Source organism: Physeter macrocephalus, chromosome 12 (assembly GCF_002837175.3).
Source record: "Physeter macrocephalus isolate SW-GA chromosome 12, ASM283717v5, whole genome shotgun sequence".
Lineage (NCBI taxonomy): Eukaryota > Metazoa > Chordata > Mammalia > Artiodactyla > Physeteridae > Physeter > Physeter macrocephalus.
In genome coordinates, this window is record NC_041225.1 from 84,533,408 (window position 1) to 84,542,523 (window position 9,116).

The following is a 9,116-nucleotide window of genomic DNA, read 5'->3' on the forward strand; positions in this document are numbered from 1 at the left end:
TGTGGGATCTTCCCGGACCGGGGCACGAACCCGTGTCCCCTGCATCGGCAGGCGGACTCTCAACCACTGCGCCACCAGGGAAGCCCGTGAACATTTTTTTAAATGCTCTTATAAATTCTTCGAAAACTTACCTTTTAGTAGCTACTTGGTTATAGTGATACCATAATTTATTAATTAATCCTTTATTGGTGAACATTGCCTTCCCTCCCGTGATTTGCTGTTATAATTAAAGCTGTGAGTAGATTATTTAGGGGTTAAAAAAAAAAACAAAATACAACACCAGGACATCCCCAGCAGTCCAGTGGTTAAGACCCTGCCTTCCAATGCAGGAGGCACAGGTTGCATCCCTGGTCCGGGAACTAAGATCCCACATGCCCATGCCATGCAGTGCGGCCAAAAAAAACCAAACCAAAACAAAACACAACACCTGCGAGTAGTATCCCTGTTACATGTATCTTTTTGTACTTGTTGCCTTATTTCCTCATGTTTCATTCTTGGAGGTGGCATTGCTGGGTGAGATAAAGGGTGCATGTTTTATGCTTTGTGTGCATGTTTTAAGGCTTTTTTTTTAAAATATTTATTTTTATTTTTTGGCTGCATCTGGTCTTAGTTGTGGCACTCAGGATCTTTCATTGCAGTGCACAGGCTGCTCTCTAGTTGTGGTGCGTGGGCTTCTCTCTAGTTTTGGCTCACCGGCTGCAGAGCATGTGGGCTCTGTAGTTGTGGCACGCGAGCTTAGTTGCCCCGCAGCCCTCACCAGTGAAGTGTGAGCATTTCCATTTCATATACATGTACCAGTATTGAGTGTATTTTTTTCTTAAGTTTCCATTCTGAAGGTTAAAATAATGGCATTTGGTTTTGTTTAATTTCTAAGGAAGGTGAACATTTTAAGAATGTGTTAGCCATGTATATTTCTTTTGTTTAATACTAATTCCAGACCTTGGCTCCATTTGTCTTTTGACAAGCTTTTCTTTTTCTTATTTGTAGGAAGCTCTTTTTATATTGAAGATAATGACTATTACCTATTCTGTTTCCTATCTCAGTGATATTTGAGGCTTTGTGGCTAGATTTTAAATTTTGTGTTGTTGTATTTTTTTTGAGTAAGTAATATAAACACATGGAACACAATTTAGACAGCACAAAGGGTATATAGTGATGAGCTAATTGTGATCCTTTCAGAGATATTCCATGTATACACAAGCATATAATATATATGTGTCTGTATCTTATTACTCAAATTTAAGCAAACTCTACATACTATTTTGCACCTATTGTTTTTTCATTTACTGCTACATCTTAAGATTGTTTCTTATGTTGCCCCTTTTTTTTTAAGGGCAGCAATTATAGTTCATTGTAGGATGGACTATAATTGGACATTCAAGTTGTTTCTTATCTTTTGGTATTAAAAAAAAAATGATGTGGGGACGTCCCTGGTGGTGCAGTGGTTAAGAATCCGCCTGCCAGTGCAGGGGACACGGGTTCGAGCCCTGGTCCTGGAAGATCCCACATGCCGCGGAGCAACAAAGCCCGTGCGCCGCAACTACTGTGCCTGCACTCTAGAGCCCATGAGCCACAACTACTGAGCCGCATGCCACAACTACTGAAACCTGTGTGCCTAGAGCCTGTGCTCCACGCCAAGAGAAGCCACCGCAATGAGAAGCCCACGCACCGCAACAAAGACCCAATGCAGACAAAAATAAACAAATAAATTTATTTTTTTAATGATGTAATTACTATTCTTATATGTCCATGGTTTTACAGGTGTCTAGCTGGATTTTAAATCCATACTGCATCTGAAATTTGACCACCTACTGTAGGTCTCTAAAAGCTTTCCTGGCAAATTAGTTCCCTGTAAAGAAAATAATAGTAGTATGACTGCATTGCATAATACAGTGTACAGAGCACCTTGGTTCATTTAATCCTTATCAGATAGAGCAGGTACTATTATCTCCATTCCCAGATGAGAAACCTGAGGCTATTCAGACCTAGAGGCAGAAATGATTAATGTTTATACTACCTACTGCCTTCAGTACTTAAATATTTAAATGTGCTGCATCAGCTGCACAACTTGTAGTACCCATTGCACAAGTGTCACTACCCCGAGCAGGTGGATTATTTTGCTTAGACTATTTGCCAGGTAAGCTAAATAGAATCCCATACCCCCACCCTCCAAAATACTGTCTATCTGTAAATTATCTATGACAAGGACTTTCTGACCACATTTTTGCACATCTAAAGAAATGAGACCCAATTGTTGTCTTATTGGGAAGCTAAAACTTCTGGGATGAAATAATGTGCCCAAAATCAGATGATAGGTTTTTGGATTGTCATGTTAGTGTGGTTTTAGTAGAGATTTGACTTGAGATCTTCAAGGCAGCATACTTTGTAAAGAAATAATCTGAGAATACCCGGTAGGTCAATAGGTTCACTCTCCGTGAGCTAACACCAAAGAAATGGAACAGGAGGAAATCTTTAAAGATCCAGATATAAGACACCTCTGATCTTAATAGAAGTCTTGGTTTGAAGGAACTTTTATCCGTCAGATCATCTGATTCTGTAAGAATAAGAAAAATGGAGCATCCTTGTCTTCCTCTAACAGGCTACTGCCTCTCAGAAGACATAAGTTTGTTTTTTTTTGTGGTACGCGGGCCTCTCACTGTTATGGCCTCTCCCGTTGAGCACAGGCTCCGGACGCGCAGGCTCAGGGGCCATGGCTCACAGGCCTAGCCGCTCCGCAGCATATGGGATCTTCCCGGACTGAGGCACAAACCCGTGTCCCCTGCGTCGGCAGGCGGATTCTCAACCACTGCACCACCAGGGAAGCCCTGAAGACATAAGTTTTGCCAAATCTTCTAAGTATCTAAATGCTAAGAGGGTTCCAGGGCCCAATCCATGGACTCTACAGTCTCCCTCTAGTGAGTTGTCCATCCACATAGCTTCAAACATCTTATGCCATGGCTCTCAAATTTATACTTCTAGCCTGACCATTTTACTGAATTCCAGGCTTGTATATGCACTTGGATTATTAGGCAGCTCAAATTTAAGATGAATTGAATTCTCATTTCCCTGCCCAGTCTTCTTCTCTGAGGCTTCCCCATCTCAGCAAGTGGCCTCTCCATTTATACCTTTGCTCAGAGCAAAATCCTTAGGGGGTCATCCTTGACTCCTCTCTTCCTCCTGTGCCCCACATTTGATTCATTAGAAATCCTTTTGGCTCTAACATCAGAGTATATTTTGAATCCAACCACTATTTTCCCCAGATTTATTGTGATATAATTGACACACAATTTTAAGATATCGAAAGTGTATGTTGTGATTTGATGTACACTGAATCTGACTACTTTTCACTATCTGTACTAACAGAAGCCATCTCTCTTGCCTGGACTACTAGAGTAACCCCCTTATAGGTATCCTTCCTTCCCTTCTGCCTCAGTTTATTCTCCACCTAGCAGCAGAGTGAACCTTTTAAAATGTACATCTGGTCACATTGCTCCTGGCTCTGGTGGTTTTCTATCATTTAGAGTAAAGACCAATCCTTACTGGGGTCTACACGTCTGTATAGTTTGGAACGAGGCTTCCTGCAGCCTCACGCTTGCTATTGCACTCAGCCACGCTGCTAGCCTCCTTGCTGTTCCTTGAGAACAGGTATGCATCTACCTGAAGAGTCTTCCAACTTGCTTTTCTTCCAGGAATGTTCCTCCTCCCCCTCCCCCTACCTCTCAGATTTACATGGTTAGTAGATTTACATGGTTATGTTGTTTAGGTCACTGCTCAAAATAAGTTCATTCCTAACCACCTTGTCCAAAATAGTAGCTTCCCCTTCCTTCTCTATCCCTTTACCCTGTTTTACTCTTTTTATTTAGCATTTTAAAAATTGAGATAAAATTCACCCTTTAAAAGTATATCGGGGAGGGGGAAGGGTAAGCTGTGACAAAGTGAGAGAGTGGCAGGGACATATATGCACTACCAAATGTAAATTAGATAGCTAGTGGGAAGCTGCCGCATAGCACAGGGAGATCACCTCTGTGCTTTGTGACCACGAGAGGGGTGGGATAGGAAGGGTGGGAGGGAGGGAGACGCAAGAGGAAAGAGATATGGGAACATAGGTATATGTATAACTGATTCACTTTGTTCTAAAGGAGAAACTAACACACTATTGTAAAACAGTTATACTCCAATAAAGATGTTAAAAAAAAAAAAAAGATTTCTGATCTCAGGGAGGGAGACGCGAGAGGGAAGAGATATGGGAACATGTGTATATGTATAACTGATTCACTTTGTTGTAAAGGAGAAACTAACACACTATTGTAAAACAGTTATACTCCAATAAAGATGTTAAAAAAAAAAAAAAGTATATCATTTCAGGGAATTCCCTGGCAGTCCAGTGATTAGGACTCCGTGCTTCCACTGCAGGGGGCACGGGTTCAATCCCTGGTCAAGGAACTAAGATCCTGCAAGCTGCGTGTGGCACGGCTAAAAATAAATAAATAAATAAATAAAGTATACCATTTCAGTGGTTTTAGTATATTTACAGAGTTAAGTATTTATTACCACTATCTAATTCTAAAATATTTTTATCATCCCAAAAAGAAACCCCATACTCATTAAAGTTACTCCTCATCCCTCCCCATCTACCTCTACCCTCCACCCCAGAAACCACTAAATGTACTTTCTGTCTCTAAAGGTGTGCCTCTTCTGGATGTTTTCATTTAAATGGATATTTCAAATGGATGGAATCACAATACGTGACCTTTTGTGTCTAGCACCTATTGTGCTGCTTTTACATAGCATAATGTTTTCAAGGTTCATTTATGTTGTAGCATATATCAGTACTTCATCCCTTTTTATGGCTTATAATATTCTGTTCTGGGGATATACCACATTTTTTAAAAATTATTTTATTTTGGCTGCGTTGGGTCTTCATTGCTGCGTGTGGGCTTTTCTCTAGTTGTGGTGAGCGGGGGGGGGGCTACTCTTTGTTGTGGTGCGCCGGCTTCTCATTGCGGTGGCTTCTCGTTGCGGAGCACAGGCTCTACCGGCTCAGTAGTTGTGGCTCGCGCGCTCTAGAGCGCAGGCTCAGTAGTTGTGGCGCATGGGCTTAGTTGCTCCGCGGCATGTGGGATCTTCCCGGACCAGGGCTCGAACCTGTGTCCCCTACATTGGCAGGCGGATTCTTAACCACTGCGCCACCAGGGAAGTCCCCACATTGCGCCAGAGGGAAGTCCCCACATTTTTATTTATAAGTCATCAGTTGATGGGCATTTGGGTTATTCCACTAATTGGCTATTACGAATAATGCCGCTATGAACATTCATATACAAGTTTTTGTATGAACATATGTTTTCAACTCTCGGGTATATAACTAGGAGAGGCACTACTGGGTCATACAGTAACTCTATGTTTAACTTTTTGAGGCACTGTCAAAACTATTTTCCAAAGCAACGGCATTATTTTACATTCCCACCAGCAATGTATGAGGGTTTCAGTTTCTCCACATGCTCTGCAAAGTTTCCTTTTCCTTATAGCTTATCACGGCCTGACACACTGTATATTCATCTATTACTGTCTGGTTCTTCCACTAGACTTTGAACTTTCAGGAGTAGGGCTTCTGTCTTGTTTGCTGCTGTAGCCCCAGCACCACACAGTGCCTGGCACACAGTAAAGCACTCAATAAATATCTGTTGAATTCATGAATATAGTTCAGTAAACTTTTTTCACTTAACCACTTCCCTTGGTGTTTTTTAAATTAATTTTTATTGGAGTATAGTTGATTTACAATGTTGTGTTAGTTTCTGCTGTACAGCAAAGTGAATCAGTTATACATATACAAATATACACTCTTTTTTAGATTCTATTCCCATATAGGTCATTACAGAGTACTGAGTAGAGTTCCCTGGGCTATACAGTAGGTTCTTATTAGTTATCTGTTTTATATATAGTAGTATGTATATGTCAATCCCAATCTCCCAGTTTATCCCTCCCCCCTTTCCCCCTTGGTAACCATAAGTTTGTTTTCTACATCTGTGACTCTATTTCTGTTTTATAAATAGGTTCATTTGATTCCACATATAAGCGATACCATATGATATTTGTCTTTCTCTGTCTGACTTACTTCACTTCCCTTGGCTTCTAAGTTAACCTTTAGTTACCCAACTCATAAATGAATACATTTTTCCTATAAAAATTTTAAAACATTATGACAGCTAAATCTGTTTTGCACAGCCCTGGTTCACTGTGAATCCTGTGTGGTGTTTACCAGATCTTATGTATGTATGTATGTATGTATGTAACAGAGTTAGTGTTGGAAATGAGGAAAATACACAGTTTGGCCTTTTTTTTTTTTAACACAAATAATATGCTTTAGGGATCATTTTACAACTTATTTACTCAGCACTGCCTTGGGGATGTTTCCATGCCAATGTATGTACCTCTGTTTTTTTTTTTAACTGCTACATAGTGTTCAGTGTAATGTATGTACCCCTGTCTAGCCATTGCTCTATTTTTAAAGTAGCAAATATTTGTGGAATAACTAATTTTTGCAAAGCAGTGTTTTTAAATTTTAATTTTGTGATATTGGGTATCATGATATTGGAGGTGTCCAAAGTAGCCACAAAGAAAGGGACTGATATTAAAGCAGAAAATTACAGTTCTGATTTTTACACTTAGAAGAATAAAATCAATTCTTCAAAAACTTATAAAACAATTCATTTTAATGTCATAGTGGTTAACTATGTCAAACTCAGTTATAAATAGTGTTTTTTAATTCAGCAGTTTTGGAACTTTTTAGACAGTTAAGGATTATAATATCAACAGTTGTCTTCCCTGCCACTCTGAGGTACTCCCTGAAAGGCACCTCTCTGGCAGAGCTCCCGTTGCATTTAATGAACCTTCCTTTCAGCACCAGCATTTACATACTGTCCTATACCCACCTGGAGTATAAACCCCTCAGAGGAAGGAAACTGGGGCTTTCTAAAATATGTAGTAAAGATTATCTGACAAGTATAATCTTTTGTGGTTCCCATTTTCAATATTTTCTTTTACTCCTCAGTTCTATTAGTTTAGCTTCATGCCTGATCAAAGATATAAACCATTGTCAGCCTATGTTTATCTTATTACAGATAGCTTTTTATTTAAAATTCTGGTCATAAAATTCAGGTTCAAACATTCTGGAATTTCGAATTCTTATTTTGGGGGTTGTGCGTACCAATCTGTCAGTGCTTATGGAATGCCTTTGAAGTGCTAGATGCTGGGAGTCACCACTTCTACTTTGTTTTAGGATTTCATTTCTTTTTTCAAAATCTGTACTTTCAGATTATCTTATTTAACTAGTCATTGTAATGTATTTGTGTAAAATAATTTCCAAAAAACAAGAAAAAACCCTTTGTTTTATACTTACTGCTTGATGTCCAGTAGATGGCACCAAATGCCCTTTGGAGTTCTTCATGATACTAATTCCTGGTTGGTATTGCTGGCTTACTGATCATGTCTTCCACCACTGCCAAGGAACAGAAGGAGGTCCGTTCTTTTATTTTTTTTTTTTTTTTATTTTTTTGTGGTATGCGGGCCTCCCTCTGTTGTGGCCTCTCCCGTTGCGGAGCACAGGCTCCGGACGCGCAGGCTCAGCGGCCATGGCTCACGGGCCCCGCCGCTCCGCGGCATGTGGGATCCTCCCAGACCGGGGCGCGAACCCGGTTCCCCTGCATCGGCAGGCGGACGCGCAACCACTGCGCCACCAGGGAAGCCCAGGAGGTCCATTCTTTAGTCTAATTCTCTGATTGTTATATAACTTAGTATTTTTGTTTGGAGTTTAAGATAGACCTGTTGGTGTTTAAATGGTTCCTTGCTATATCTCAGATTTCAAACTTTTTTCCTTTTTTAATTTTTTATAAGTGTGATTTTCATTCAGGGCAATTCTAGGGGAAGGATCATGACTTTGAAATAAGACTGGGTTTTAAAAAAAGAGTTGAGGGTAAGGGAAAGAATAAAGAGATTCTGAGTGTTCATAATAAAATCAAAGAGAATATATAGAAGTATACAAAATCCAAAATTAAGGTAATGAAATCAAAGTGTTTTTACTGTCAGTTTGGGCACTTTAGAATTGTATTCATTTCACTATGATTTTCAAATTTGTTTTACAGATAACTTGCAGTTAAAACATACTCTTTAAAACTTAATCCCCATTCTTCTAGCTTTTTTGTGCTTTCTTGAAAACTTTTATCTTCAGTGGTAAAGGTGAATATTTATTAGTTTTCATAAAGAATCACCTTTTAGATCCAGTTAACCACTAAAACCAGAAAATATGTGTTCTGTATGTCAGGCCTGGTTTACTGCATTTATTCTACGTATTCTGTTGAGTTTATTTAATTTTAATGGATTTGTCAACCATTAAAAAGGACACATTTAAAAACTTACCATCGTAATGTTTTTCTTTCTTTTCCCCAGTGTTTGAGTGTCAGTGTTTGTGACTCATATGGAAATCCGTCTCTTAGTTGTCTTGTTTTTAGAACAGCTACCAATTGGAGCATTGACACCATGGGCTCTGAGTGAAACAGATCTAGGTTCAGTTTCCATTTCTGGCTGAATGGATGTCTAGGAAAGTCATTTAGCTTCTTGGCCATCAGTTTCCTCATGTGCAAAATGTAGATAATTAACCTATCTAATGGGGTTATATTGAGGATTAGCAATAATGTAGGTAAGTTACCTGACAGGCTATTGTTTTCGCATATTGGCAACAATAAACTTTTCTAAAAAGCTTTGTTAAGTATCTTCATGCTTTACTCATTTCTATATTCAGGACTCTCAATTTACTAAGAGTTTTATTTCCGTTTCTTAAAATGGAGATGTCAGTATTTTAACAATGTAACTTGGGTCTTGAGATAGCTTAGGGAACAATTCCTAAATAAAGTTTTTAGTTCTGTCTATGTACATTTATATTGGTACCACACAAACACTATTCATAGCCGTCTTGAAAAGGAAGGATTCTTTTTGAGTGTTCTTCTCTAGGATTAAAAGGGAAGGAAAGACCCCGAAAGAGATTTATGTCAAAGAATCTCAGAATTCAACGCCAATCTGTAGGTACAGGAAGTTTCTGAGCTTTTAAAACCCAGTCTCGTGAG